A 13,911-nucleotide genomic window follows, 5' to 3' on the forward strand; every position below is an offset into this window, starting at 1 on the left:
TGAGTATTAGCATCGGACGGCCGACGTGCAGGAGGTCGCTCCCAGACCCCCGCTGGACTTTTGGCAAGTCTTGTGGGGGTCAGGAGGCCCCCCCAAGCTGACCAAAAGTCCCTGGGGGTCCAATGGGGGTCCCAGAGCGACCTCCTGCAATCCGGCCATCCGATGCCAGTACTCAAAATGGCACCGATAGCCTTTGCCCATACTATGTCACAGGGGCTACCGGTGCCATTGGTCAGCCTTTGTCACATGGTAGGAGCACAAGATGGCGCTGATGGCCATGTGACAGGGGCTGACCAATGGCACCGGTAGCCCCTGTGACAAAGGCTATCGGCGCCATGATGAAACCGGCACCGAGGGTGTGAGTGTAGGGGATGGTTCCCGGACACCCCCCCCCCCCCCCCGCTGGACCACCAGGGAGATTTGGTAAGTCTTGGGGGGGTTCAGGAGGGTGGGGGGTTTGTTTAAATTTTTATTTAGGTGGCCGTATAATTCGGCGAATATTCGTGTATTCGTGGGGAATCGCGATATGTTTCGCTTCCCCACGAATACTACGAATAGTGCAGTATACGTTGCAGATCGCCAATATGGCGAAAACGAATGCACACCCCTAGAATTCATTACCCACTGAATTAAGACTCCAAAGTAATTTAAAAGAGTTTAAGAAAGCACTAAAAACCTGGTTGTATGTACAAGCGTTTCAAGTAGAAGCCAGTTAGGAATTTGCCATATTATTTTATTTTTTTAAGTTTATGATTTTTGCTTTTAAAAATGAGTACTTTAATGCATTATATAATTTTATTTTATGTATTCATATGATTGAAATTTTGTATTTTGTATGAATGGTTTAAATTTTCAGCATATTTTGTTTTTATGAAATATTGTATTTTATGTTTATTTTATTTTAAAGAAATATTGTAAAGCGGTGTGAAGGTATATACCAACATCGGTATAGAAAAATAAATAAATAAATAAATAAATAAAATTAACTACGGATAAGAAAGCTGTGAGATGGGAAAGATTAGGAATCTTGGATGGGGAAGAAGAGGGAAACAGGAAGGTTCTTGAAATGAGGTAGGGAGAAGAGAATAGGAAGAGTTGGGGAGTATGTTCCAGGACCTGGGGAGAAGGCAGGAAGAGAGGTTCCAGGATCGGAGAGCGAGAATCCAAGATCAAGAGAAGGAGGATTTGAATTGCAGTGAGTGGGAAAGTGAGTAGGGAGATGGCCCTGCTATGCTCTAGTTCTGCTCCTCCTTGCATCCCCTCTCTAACATCCTACCCAAGATGATATACACACAAACACTACCCTCTACCATTGTTCCCCTATCTCTCACACACAGACACCCACCCCAGCCAGTTCCTCTCTGATCTCCTAGGCTCTTTTCTCAACCTCCAATAATCTCTACTCAGCTTCTCCTAATCTCCCCAAAATAATCCCCCTTTGCTTTGTCTGCTGCAGGCTCTCCTGTTCCCTGCTTGCTGCCTGGAGGGCAGAGGCTGGATCAGGAAACAGAGGACTGCTCACTGCTAGTGAGATTTTGCATAGCTGAAAAGGCAGCCTGCTGCACTCCAGATTTCTGCTGTCCTAGGCACAGGCCTTTTGACAAATCCAGGCCTGGCTGCTCTCCTGGGAGACAGGGTTAAGCTCATTAATTGCTGAATGCTTGCAGGTGAGGACATCTGATGGGCTGCCTTAATCAGCTTTTTTCTGTGGCAAAACTTCAAGATACTGAGACAGAGATTCAGAAGCCAGACTGATTGGTTTTCCCTGTTTCCACAGTCTGATGCTGAAGCAGAGGAGTAGCAAAATGCCTCAAATTGAGGCAAAGTTTGCTCTTGCAGGTGAGAATTTAAAGTTCCCTTGACTAATTGAATCTGTATGAGTGGTGCTCTTTACAGAGACTGTGCTGGGAATTAGAACAGATTTTATGTCCACCCTTGCTGGTTTTATCTTACTTGCACAAAGTCTCTTTCTTAGCAGTGGCTGTAATGGAGTTAGCTACCTTTTCCAGGAAACCATACTTGATAATTTTCAAAAAGGCAGCTCCTGTGTTTTCAGAATCTATAATTTGCATGGCAAGCACTAGTGTAGAAACTGTGAGTTTCAGAAAACCTGGACTGGATCTGAAAGCAGACTTTGCCTCTACAGAGGGAAGTTTAGGATTTTGATGGCTGCATTTTCTTATGTCTAGGTGCTACATGTATTTCCTGGGAGCTGGTTGGATGCAGCACATAATGGGCAGGCTTTATCTGGGGGCATATACTTATGGATACACTGACATTCCTACAGGCTTGGGTTAGTGGACCCACACCCCAAACACTCAGAAAATAGTAGATCATATTTTGCCATGCATTTGCTGCATTCCCAATAAGCTGGGATCTGATGAGAAATTGTATCATCAGACAAAGGTATTCTTAGTTTGAGATCACGTTGGAGTGTAGCACAGGTGTTACAGGCATTAGCAGAGATGGAATTAATTGCCCAAGGCAGCTGCTATTTCCTGAAGGGAGCTTTGCCGGTTCAAGCCCGCTAAGTAACTTTACCTTTGATTTTCCCGCCGGACCCGACGTTGGAGGGAGGAGCTGCGCCTGACGCCCACAAAATCGGCATCTCTACTGCGCTTCATTGCAGCTGCTATTTCCTGAAGGGAGCTTTGCCGGTTCAAGCCCGCTAAGTAACTTTACCTTTGATTTTCCCGCCGGACCCGACGTTGGAGGGAGGAGCGAGACTCAGCAAGAGGAATATTTGCTTTTGAGTTTGCGGGTACCATGGAATTTGGAGGACAAAGGAAGATTTGTGTCAACTGCAAGAAGTCAAATAATTCAAGGTACATTTTATAAGTTTCCTGAATATTAAGTGGCTTTCTTTCCTCTTGGTAATGCCACATACCAAGAGGAAAGCTAAAATGAGAGAGATTTCCTCTACTCCAATTTTGAATACTAATCAGCCATCTATTCAAGACTGTTTTACAAGGGCCCCCTTGATGACATCAGGAAGTGAAGTCACAGGAGATTTGGGCCAGGAGCAGGGCCAAATTCTCCAGACTTATGAAACATCTCTGAGCCCTGGTGCCCCAGCAACACCTGAGCTTCCTACTGGAAAGAGAAGGGGAGAATTTATATTTGAGGATCCTAAATTAGATATGTTTTCTAAGCCAGTATGCAATCAGAGGGGAGTAGATTTTGTAAACCTCCCCCCATTGAACTCTGAAGTTCAGAGTTCTGAAGAGCATTCTGGTAATTCTGTTTTTCTCCAAGCTCAATCCGGGAATGCTCCTATGAAGAAGGGAATGGAAGGAACTCAGGGGAGACTGATGACTGAGAGATCCCTAATTACCCCGAAGAAATTTACCCTGGAAGAAATAGGAACCATGATAATTTCTATGCAGAATTCAATAAATAGCTTAGCTACAACAATCCAGGATGCTTTGAACAATAATAAGATCCTACAAATGAAAGTTGAAAAAGTAAATGCATCTATTAATATGATGGGGAAAAAAGTGAATGATATTGAAAAAGTCCAGTTAAATTTGATCAAATCAGAAAGGTTATATTCAGACAAATTAGAACAATTGGAGAACCAAATTAGAAAACCTAATCTTAGGGTGTTAAATTTCCCTAAGACACATTTAATCTCTCCAAAGCAGTTATTTAAAAGTTACTTGATTAATGTATTGAAATACACAGAAACTGCTATACTGGTTATTTCCAGAATTTATTATACTTCTCAATCTCAGAAATCTGGAAATAAGTTAGATCAAGAGCAAGGAATATCAAAAGAGAGTGATTTGAACCTTTCTGAATTTTTTAGAAAAATCTTCTGAAATGGATATCAAAACTCGAGCTATATTGATAGCTCAATTTGCATTTATATCTGAGAGAGATTCTTTTCTTAGATTTTATTTTAAATATCAAAAGTCTAAGTTTCATGGTCAGTGTGTCAGCATATTTCCTGATATAGCCCGGGATACTCAGATAAGGAGAAAGGAGTTCTTGACTATAAGGGAGAAAGTTATACAGCGAGGAGCTAAATTTACCCTTAGTTTCCCTTGTCGCTGTATTATAATCTTCCAAGATTCCAGGTATATATTCAATCAACCTAATCAACTTCGATCATACCTTGAGTCCTATTCCTAGATTCTTCATAGTATAGTAGCTGGGGGAAAAGTTATTTGGGGGTAGACACAATTTGATGTTAAGTAATTTCAAGTGTAAAGTTCTGCTCTAGAGTTTGCTGTCCTCCTAATTTCATATTTTCTTAAAATGTGCAATTCATAGATTGACACATAATGTACAACATTATTTTATGTTGGATATGTTTTTCCTTTGCCTTTAAATTTTGGTTACAAGATGTGTAATATCTTCTGAAAATGGAAATCTCAATTAAAAAAAAAAAATAAAAAAAAATTAATAGCCCAAGAGTTTGAACAGTCCCATATTTTAAAGTTGGAAAAGTGGCGAGCAATACACTCTAAGTAGTGCACTGGGTTCAGAATCTGGCAGATGGTACAGGTGAAACATCACACAGGGTCAGGCGTGCATTGGGGTACAGAGGTAGAAACACTAAAGGAAATAGCCATAGAAAAATAATTAGAATCTGTCCTTGATTCTGCTTCTTGGCAAGGAGCCATGTCTCCACATATGTGAAGGGTTTGTGGCCTCTTCATTGTGTCATAGGGTACTTGGCTGGGTTTAGGATACACACCCACAGATATGGAACACGACTGCAGGGCTGGACAGAGGCTCGTCTTCTGCCTAGCCATACCCCTCCTCCCTTGGGTTCTGAGGGCCAGTAGGGCTTGGCTTTGGTGTCAGAACATCATGGCTGACTACAGCTGGAAGCTGGGCTGGTCTTCTCCGCAGGTTGATCCCTTGGGTTCTGGAGACCGGTAGGGTTGGATGAGGCTGGACATGGTGGGACAAGGCAAGGCAGGCACAAGCTGGAATTAAGGTCAGACATAGGCTAAGCATTGTGGGAAGAGACAGACTGGAAGCTGAAGTTTGGGTATGGAACAGGCAGGGAGCTGAGGATTGGATGCTGGAACAGGCTGGACATTAAAGCACAGGATTCTAAGCTTTAATGCTTTATTCAGTATCCTGCACAAGCTTGGGCAGGATACTGAATAAAGATTGGGACTGGATACAGACTGGGGCAAGGCAAGACAATATTAAGGTAAGGAAAAGTTACTAGGAACTGGACTGGGCAGGGCAGGACAAGTCCAGACAAGAGAAGGGCAGGAGGACAAGGACCAGACAAGACAACACAGAAAAAAGAACACTGAGGCCTGAAAGCAGCAATATAGAAGGCCAATAGGCCACTAAGCATAAGGCCCAGAGACCACAAAGCAAGGTACAAGGAGATAGTCCGGAGGTCACAAGGTAAAGTGAAGCCTGAAAAGGCCACAGAATAAGGCACAAGAAGTCAGAAGGCCTGAAGGCTACAACGCATGGAGCAAGGTAATAGTGGCCAGATCAGAGCCAAGGGTGACTCCATGAGGAGGCTTCTAAGTTCGGGCAACGAAAGGTTAAATGTGGCTGGAACTTGGGTATGGTATGAGCGGCAAAAAGGAACTTGGCAAGGCTAGAGATGAGTCTCCCTGAGGACCTCTGGTGGAGAGGAGCCTGCACAACAGGCTTAGCCAGGGCATGGGGAGCCTGTGAAACAGGCAAAACCATGAAAAACAGACCGATCCTCACCAAATACAGAATAAAGAGACCATAAGTATAAATTGAAGCATGCAGGCAAAATGTGAACTGGGAAACCACAACAAACCAGACTCTGTATTATACAGTGCAACAATGGAAAAAGAAAAACAGTACTATTCCACATAAAACATCATACAAAATCAAGAAATATAAAACATCATTCATTATAGTAAAACCATACTAATAAAAATATTTTAAACATCTGATGAATGAAACATTCATATAATATACTTTTTAAAATTTTCCAAACAGCAATACATTTTTTCAAAACAGCAGATACATCAAATAACATCCAAAAATTAACATAAGAACATAAGAAATTGCCATGCTGGGTCAGACCAAGGGTCCATCAAGCCCAGCATCCTGTTTCCAACAGAGGCCAAAAACCAGGCCACAAGAACCTGGCAATTACCCAAACACTAAGAAGAACCCATGCTACTGATGCAATTAATAGCAGTGGCTATTCCCTAAGTATAACTGATTAATAGCCATTAATGGACTTCTCCTCCAAGAACTTATCCAAACCTTTTTTAAACCCAGCTACACTAACTGCACTAACCACCTCCTCTGGCAACAAATTCCAGAGCTTTATTGTGCGTTGAGTGAAAAAGAATTTTCTCCGATTAGTCTTAAATGTGCTACTTGCTAACTTCATGGAATGCCCCCTAGTCCTTCTATTATTCGAAAGTGTAAATAACCGAGTCACATCTACTCGTTCAAGAACTCTCATGATCTTAAATACCTCTATCATATCCCCCCTCAGCCGTCTCTTCTCCAAGCTGAACAGCCCTAACCTCTTCAGCCTTTCCTCATAGGGAAGCTGTTCCATCCCCTTTATCATTTTGGTTGCCCTTCTCTGTACCTTCTCCATCGCAACTATATCTTTTTTGAGATGCGGCAACCAGAATTGTACACAGTATTCAAGGTGCAGTCTCACCATGGAGTGATACAGAGGCATTATGACATTTTCCGTTCTATTAACCATTCCCTTCCTAATAATTCCTAACATTCTATTTGCTTTTTTGACTGCTGCAGCACACTGAGCCGACAATTTTAAAGTGTTATCCACTATGATGCCTAGATCTTTTTCCTGGGTGGTAGCTCCTAATATGGAACCTAACATCGTGTAACTACAGCAAGGGTTATTTTCCCTATATGCAACACCTTGCACTTGTCCACATTAAATTTCATCTGCCTTTTGGATGCCCAATCTTCCAGTCTTGCAAGGTCCTTCTGTAATGTATCACAGTCTGCTTGTGATTTAACTACTCTGAATAATTTTGTATCATCCGCAAATTTGATAACCTCACTCGTCGTATTTCTTTCCAGATCATTTATATATATATATTGAAAAGCACCGGTCCAAGTACAGATCCCTGAGGCACTCCACTGTTTACCCTTTTCCACTGAGAAAATTGACCATTTAATCCTACTCTCTGTTTACTGTCTTTTAACCAGTTTGTAATCCATGAAAGGACATCGCCTACTATCACATGACTTTTTAGTGTTCGCAGAAGCCTCTCATGAGGGACTTTGTCAAATGCCTTCTGAAAATCCAAATACACTACATCTACCGGTTCACCTTTATCCACATGTTTATTAACCCCTTCAAAAAAATGAAACAGATTTGTTAGGCAAGACTTCCCTTGGGTAAATCCATGTTGACTGTGTCCCATTAAATCATGTCTTTCTATATGCTCTACAATTTTGACCTTGAGAATAGTTTCCACTATTTTTCCCGGCACTGAAGTCAGGCTCACTGGTCTATAGTTACCCAGATCGCCCCTGGAGCCTTTTTTAAATATTGGGGTTACATTGGCCACCCTCCAGTCTTCAGGTAGAATGGATGATTTTAATGATAGGTTACAAATTTTAAGTAATAGATCAGAAATTTCATTTTTTAGTTTCTTCAGAACCCTAGGATGCATACCATCTGGTCCAGGTGATTTGCTACTCTTTAGTTTGTCAATCTGGCCTACTACATCTTCCAGGTTCACAGTGATTTTGTTCAGTTCGTCTGACTCATCACCTCTGAAAACCATCTCTGGAACTGGTATCTCCCCACATCCTCCTTATTAAACATGTGGATAAGTGCAAGGTGATGCATATAGGGAAAAATAACCCATGCTATAATTACACGATGTTGGGTTCCATATTAGGTGCTACAACCCAAGAAAGAGATCTAGGTGTCATAGTGGATAACACATTGAAATCGTCGGTTCAGTGTGCTGCGGCAGTCAAAAAAGCAAACAGAATGTTGGGAATTATTAGAAAAGGAATGATGAATAAAACGGAAAATGTCATAATGCCTCTGTATCGCTCCATGGTGAGACCGCACCTTGAATACTGTGTACAATTCTGGTCGCCGCATCTCAAAAAAGATATAATTGCGATGGAGAAGGTACAGAGAAGGGCCTCCAAAATGATAAGGGGAATGGAACAACTCCCCTATGAGGAAAGACTAAAGAGGTTAGGACTTTTCAGCTTGGAGAAGAGACGACTGAGGGGGGATATGATAGAGGTGTTTAAAATCATGAGAGGTCTAGAACGGGTAGATGTGAATCGGTTATTTACTCTTTCGGATAGTAGAAGGACTAGGGGACACTCCATGAAGTTAGCATGGGGCACATTTAAAACTAATCGGAGAAAGTTCTTTTTTACTCAACGCACAATTAAACTCTGGAATTTGTTGCCAGAGAATGTGGTTCGTGCAGTTAGTATAGCTGTGTTTAAAAAAGGATTGGATAAGTTCTTGGAGGAGAAGTCCATTACCTGCTATTAAGTTCACTTAGAGAATAGCCACTGCCATTAGCAATGGTTACATGGAATAGACTTAGTTTTTGGGTACTTGCCAGGTTCTTATGGCCTGGATTGGCCACTGTTGGAAACAGGATGCTGGGCTTGATGGACCCTTGGTCTGACCCAGTATGGCATTTTCTTATGTTCTTATGTTCTTAACATGGAGGCAAATAATTAATTTAGTCTTTCTGCAATGGCCTTATCTTCCCTAAAAGCCCCTTTAACCCCTCTGTCATCTAATGGTCCAACCGACTCCCTCACAGGTTTCTTGCTTTGATATATTTAAAAAAGTTTTTATTATGAGTTTTTGCCACTATGGCCAACTTCATTTCAAATTCTGTCTTCGCCTGTCTTATCAATGTTTTACACTTACCTTGACAATGCTTATGTTTTATCCTATTTTCTTCAGATGGATCCTTCTTCCAATTTTTGAAGGATGTTTTTTTGGCTAAAATAGCCTCTTTCACCTCTCCTTTTAACCATGGTAATCGTTTTGATTTCCTTCCACCTTTCCTAATGCGCGGAATACATATGGACTGTGCCTCTAGGATTGTATTTTTAAACAATGTCCAAGCATGTTGAACATTTTTAACCTTTGCAGCTGCACCTTTCAGTTTTTTTCTAACTAATTTCCTCATTTTATCAAAGTTTCCCTTTTTAAAATTTAGTGTTAGAGCTGCAGATTTACTTATTGTCCCCCTTCCAGTTATTAGTTTAAATTTGATCATGTTATGATCACTGTTGCCAAGTGGCCCCACCACCGTTACTTCTCTCACCAAATCTTGCGTTCCACTAAGAATTAAATCTAATATAGCTCCCTCTCTTGTTGGTCCTGAACCAATTGCTCCATGAAGCAATCATTTATTACATCCAGGAACTTTATGTCTCTAGCAAGTCCTGATGTTACATTTACCCAGTCAATATTGGGGTAATTGAAATCTCCCACTATTATTGCACTGCCAAATTGGTTTGCTTCCCTAATTTCTCTTAGCATTTCATCATCTGTCTGACCATTTTGTCCAGGTGGACGGTAGTATACTCCTATCACTATACTCTTACCCAACACACATGGAATTTCTACCCATATAGATTCTACTGAGCATTTACTCTCTTGTATGATCTTTATCCTGTTGGACTCTATACCCTCCCAGACATAAAGTGCCACACCCCCACCAAGTTGATCCTCCCTATCATTGCGATATAATTTGTACCCTGATATAGCACTGTCCCATTGGTTATCCTCCTTCCACCAAGTCTCTGTGATGCCAATTATGTCAATCTCATCATTTGCTGCTGTACACTCTAACTCTCCCATCTTACTTCTTAGACTTCTGGCATTGGCATACAGACATTTCAAAGTGTGGTTTTTGCTTGTTTTAACAACCTGCTTTTCAGTTGTTTGAGATAATTCGGAAATCTAATGATTTCCGAATTATCCCAAACAACTGAAAAGCAGTTTTTTTACATATAGGCATATGAACTATGTTTGCTTTTTACATATAGGCATATGAACTATGTTTGCTTTTAATGGAACCTCTCTGTTGGGATGCCCTAACTCTCCTGTTTCATTAGTATCCTTCAAGGATACATTTCTCCGAACCATGCACTGCTGAGTGACTGTCAGCTTTCCCCCTTGTTCTAGTTTAAAAGCTGCTCTATCTCCTTTTTGAAAGTTAGTGCCAGTAGCTTGGTTCCACTCTGGTTAAGGTGGAGCCCATCCTTTCAGAAAAGTCTCCCCTTTCCCCAAAAGTTTCCCCGGTTCCTTACAAAGCTGAATCCCTCTTCCCTGCACCATCGTCTCATCCACGCATTGAAACTCTGGAGCTCTGCCTGCCTCTGGGGACCTGAACGTGGAACAGGAAGCATTTCAGAGAATGCCACCCTGGAGGTTTTGGATTTCAGCTTCCTACCTAAAATCCTAAATTTGGCTTCCAAAACCTCTCTCCCACATTTTCCTATGTCGTTGGTGCCCACATGTACCACAACAGCCGGCTCCTCCCCAGCACTGTCTATAATCTTATCTAGGTGACGCATGATGTCTGCCACCTTCGCACCAGGCAGGCAAGTTAGCAGGTGGTCCTCACGTCCACCAGCCACCCTGCTATCTACATTTCTAATAATCGAATCACCAACTATGATGGCCGGCCTAACCCTTCCCTCCTGGGCAGTAGCCCTGGGAGATTTGTCCTCAGTGCGAGAGGACAATACATCACCTGGAGAGCAGGTCCTTGCTACAGGATCACTTTGAGAGAGAGAGAATGAGCACCTCTGTAGAGACCAATATGTAAGTTTACTTTATACCCCTGCAAGGGGGGTACTTTTAACTCGGTGTGAGCTTTGGGGGAGGGGCAGTCTTACATAAACAGAGGAACGAACAGCAAAGTTGACATCACTGAACATTTTCTGTCATTTGGAACAATGGAAGGTAAGAGTTGATTTGTACAATGTATTCTCTACCTAGCTTGATGTACTCTCTACCTAGCTTCAATCAAGCTATGTATGTAAAGCTGGCCCCTAAACTTCACCCCGAGTTAAGTGTCCTATCTTACAGTGGTATAAATAGTAAACTTACATATTGGTCTCTACAGAGGATTTTTCTCTCTCTCTCTCTGAACTGTCCCTGAGTCAAATCAATCACAATGTCACTAACACTCACTCTCACATTCCTGACCACATATACTTGTTCACATGCTCACTGACACTCTCGTACCCTTTCACCCACACTATCTAATACATGCTCGCTTAAACACATGATAACAGGCACACATGCTCACTGATACACACACATACTACAGATACATGTGCTTGCTTACGCACTCATTGACATATACACATGCTCACAGGTACATGTGCTTATTCACACACTCGCTGACACACTCTCGCACAAACATACACTTACTAATTCTTACATGATAGCCTACACACACTTGTTTACATACATGCTGACACATATGCTTGCACACACACACACACACACACTGTCTCTCACAGACATAATCTGATATAAGTAAAAAAAATACGTTTTTACTTACATTTGTGGTTGACGGGGTTCAGGCTGGGCCCAAGGAGAAACGGGTAGTTGCTAGGTAATGCTTCTGGAGAAGGTCTTCCTCGGCTGGGAAGAGGTGGGCTAAAAGGTCCCCCATACAGTTTGTTTTTCCTACTATTTGCCACCGCCTGAGGATGAGGGAAAATCGGCAGAGCAGAGCAGTAGGGGCCCTTGAGGATGTGCTGGGAGGTTTGTTAGCTGCCTCCCGTGAGAGGCAGAACATTGTAAGGGGAATCAGCGGGTTTCCTGCTCGCTGCCACAGCTGAGGGTTGTAGGGTATCTGAAAGAGCAGTCTCAGGGAATTCCTGCCGCCAGCAGCGCTGCAAATGGTAGGGAGTCTGATGAAACAGGCCCAAGGAGCTCCTACCACCACAATGAGAAAATATAAAGTAGGAACACGTGAAAAAAAAACCTCTGGGGAGGCTCCCGCTATGCAACAAGGACAATCTTCCCTGGGCAACCTCTCGGATCCAGGTCTGTCTCAATCTATAGAGTGACTTTGGTGGGGGAGGGAGGAAGGGAGCCAGCTGCTGAGAAGGGGGAGGATTGCTGCTTGCATGAGGCAGAGAACAACAGTAGTCAGCAGTGGAGCCTGATTTTGAGTGGAGCCACAGTTTGAGCTTGAAAGAGTCACATGCTGCTTGAGAGACATTGGTTGGCTACCCCTGAAACAGACTGTTAGGAATTGTTCAGAAAGGAATGGCTCCCTTAAGAAGGCTTCACAGGTTAGGGTTTGTCAGCTTGTAGTAGAGATGATTGAGAGAGTATATGATAGAGGCATATAAAATTTCAAGTGTTGTGGAGCAAGCTATAAAGGTAGTGGTACCATTATTTACCCTTTCAAATAGCACAAAGGCTAGGGAAACACTCCATGAAATTAACTGATAGCAGATATAAAACAATTTTATGAAAGTATTGTTTCAGTCACTACAGAATTAAGCTGTGGAATTTGTTGCTGGAAGACATTCTCAAGGCTAATAGTATAGATGGGATTAAAATAGGAATGTGCTGTCATGGGAAATGACATTTCCTCTTTCGTTTCCTTTTATTTTTTAAACAAAATGAAAAGAAAAAGAAAAGAAAATGTCATTTTTATTTTGTTTGGCGCAGCTGTAATTTTTTAAAAAGCAAGCTGCCAAGTTTTAAAAGCTTCCTTTGGACTTTGTGAAACTCCCAATTCACCTACCTGGATCCAATAACCTCCCCCAGGGGTAGACGTATACGCTGGTCACTCCTACCCTGGCTGTGTCATTTCTTACAATGCCACCAGACATTTTCCATACAACAAAATAACACATCACCAGTTTGTTGTCAAGAGAATGCAGAATGGAGGATCAAGTGATTTGCCCAAGGACACAAAGAATATCAGTAGATGTAGGATTCAAACCCAAACTTCCCCTGGTGATAGGTTTGCTGATCTAACCAGTAGGCTACTTCTGCATGGCTGTGGTTAAGAATTAATGTAAAGATAGCCAGCAATCTTGGCTGCTCAGTGTGAATTTTTCTTTGCTAGGCAAACAAATCATTTTAACAAAACAGTGCACATTTAGTATTTGAACTTCATCTAGTAGAAAATATTTAAGGTTTTATTTCATACTATAGCTTTGACCAATAAAAACTGCCTTTACTAAATGAATGAATAGTTAACTGTGTAACAGAGAAGTCATCACTCTCTGTGATCACTGTGTCATTTTAGTATGCAGCCCAGAGGATTAAGGAAAAGATTGCATTTACCATAATTAACATATATGTAAATGGAAATCATGGCTATGAATGATAAATTTTCATAGCAATTTAAACCTTGTACAAATTAATCAAGCATACAGGCACTTGATTAATGAAAAGCAATGTCACTTTAAAATGCAACATGTTAATATATATTACTGTTATATCTGATCAAAGAAATTTTAAACATTACCATTTAAAGAGTTTGAATTTTAACTCTTCTATGCATAACTGAAAGCAAGCTTTAGCTTACAATTATTTTACACACACACACACACATATATATATATATCTTTAAATCTACAGATAATTTTGAAGGGAAAATCCCTGCAGACTTTACATTGAAACTCCTGTGGCAACCAGATGCTAGTGGGGTATAACAAAGTGCAATCTTTGGAGGTAATTTTCAAAGGACTTAAGCACATAAATGTAACATTCTATGGACCTGATTTTCAAAAGCATTTATGTGCTTAAAAACTGGGTTTTAAAATGTAAATGCACTTTTCTCATGTAAGTGGGCTTTTGAAAATTGCTACAGTATATGCCATTGAACTGTCAAGTTTTACCCTCATTAAATGCGCAATGCAGGTGTTGTTTGAAAATTGCCACGATAATATGTTACATTAACAGCAACC

At 41.5% G+C, this 13,911-nt stretch overlaps 1 long non-coding RNA gene across 1 annotated transcript in view; it reads left to right on the forward strand.

The window, feature by feature from the left end:
• Window positions 1-1,749: 1,749 nt before the first annotated feature.
• Window positions 1,750-13,911, forward strand: part of LOC115093619 — a 221,556-nt gene continuing 209,394 nt past the window's right edge. Inside the window, exons 1-2 of the long non-coding RNA XR_003857353.1 lie at window positions 1,750-1,839; window positions 2,574-2,825. This is a non-coding gene — a long non-coding RNA (uncharacterized LOC115093619). The remainder of the gene's footprint in view (window positions 1,840-2,573; window positions 2,826-13,911) is intronic.

The sequence above is a fragment of the Rhinatrema bivittatum genome, chromosome 6 (assembly GCF_901001135.1).
Source record: "Rhinatrema bivittatum chromosome 6, aRhiBiv1.1, whole genome shotgun sequence".
Classification (NCBI taxonomy): domain Eukaryota; kingdom Metazoa; phylum Chordata; class Amphibia; order Gymnophiona; family Rhinatrematidae; genus Rhinatrema; species Rhinatrema bivittatum.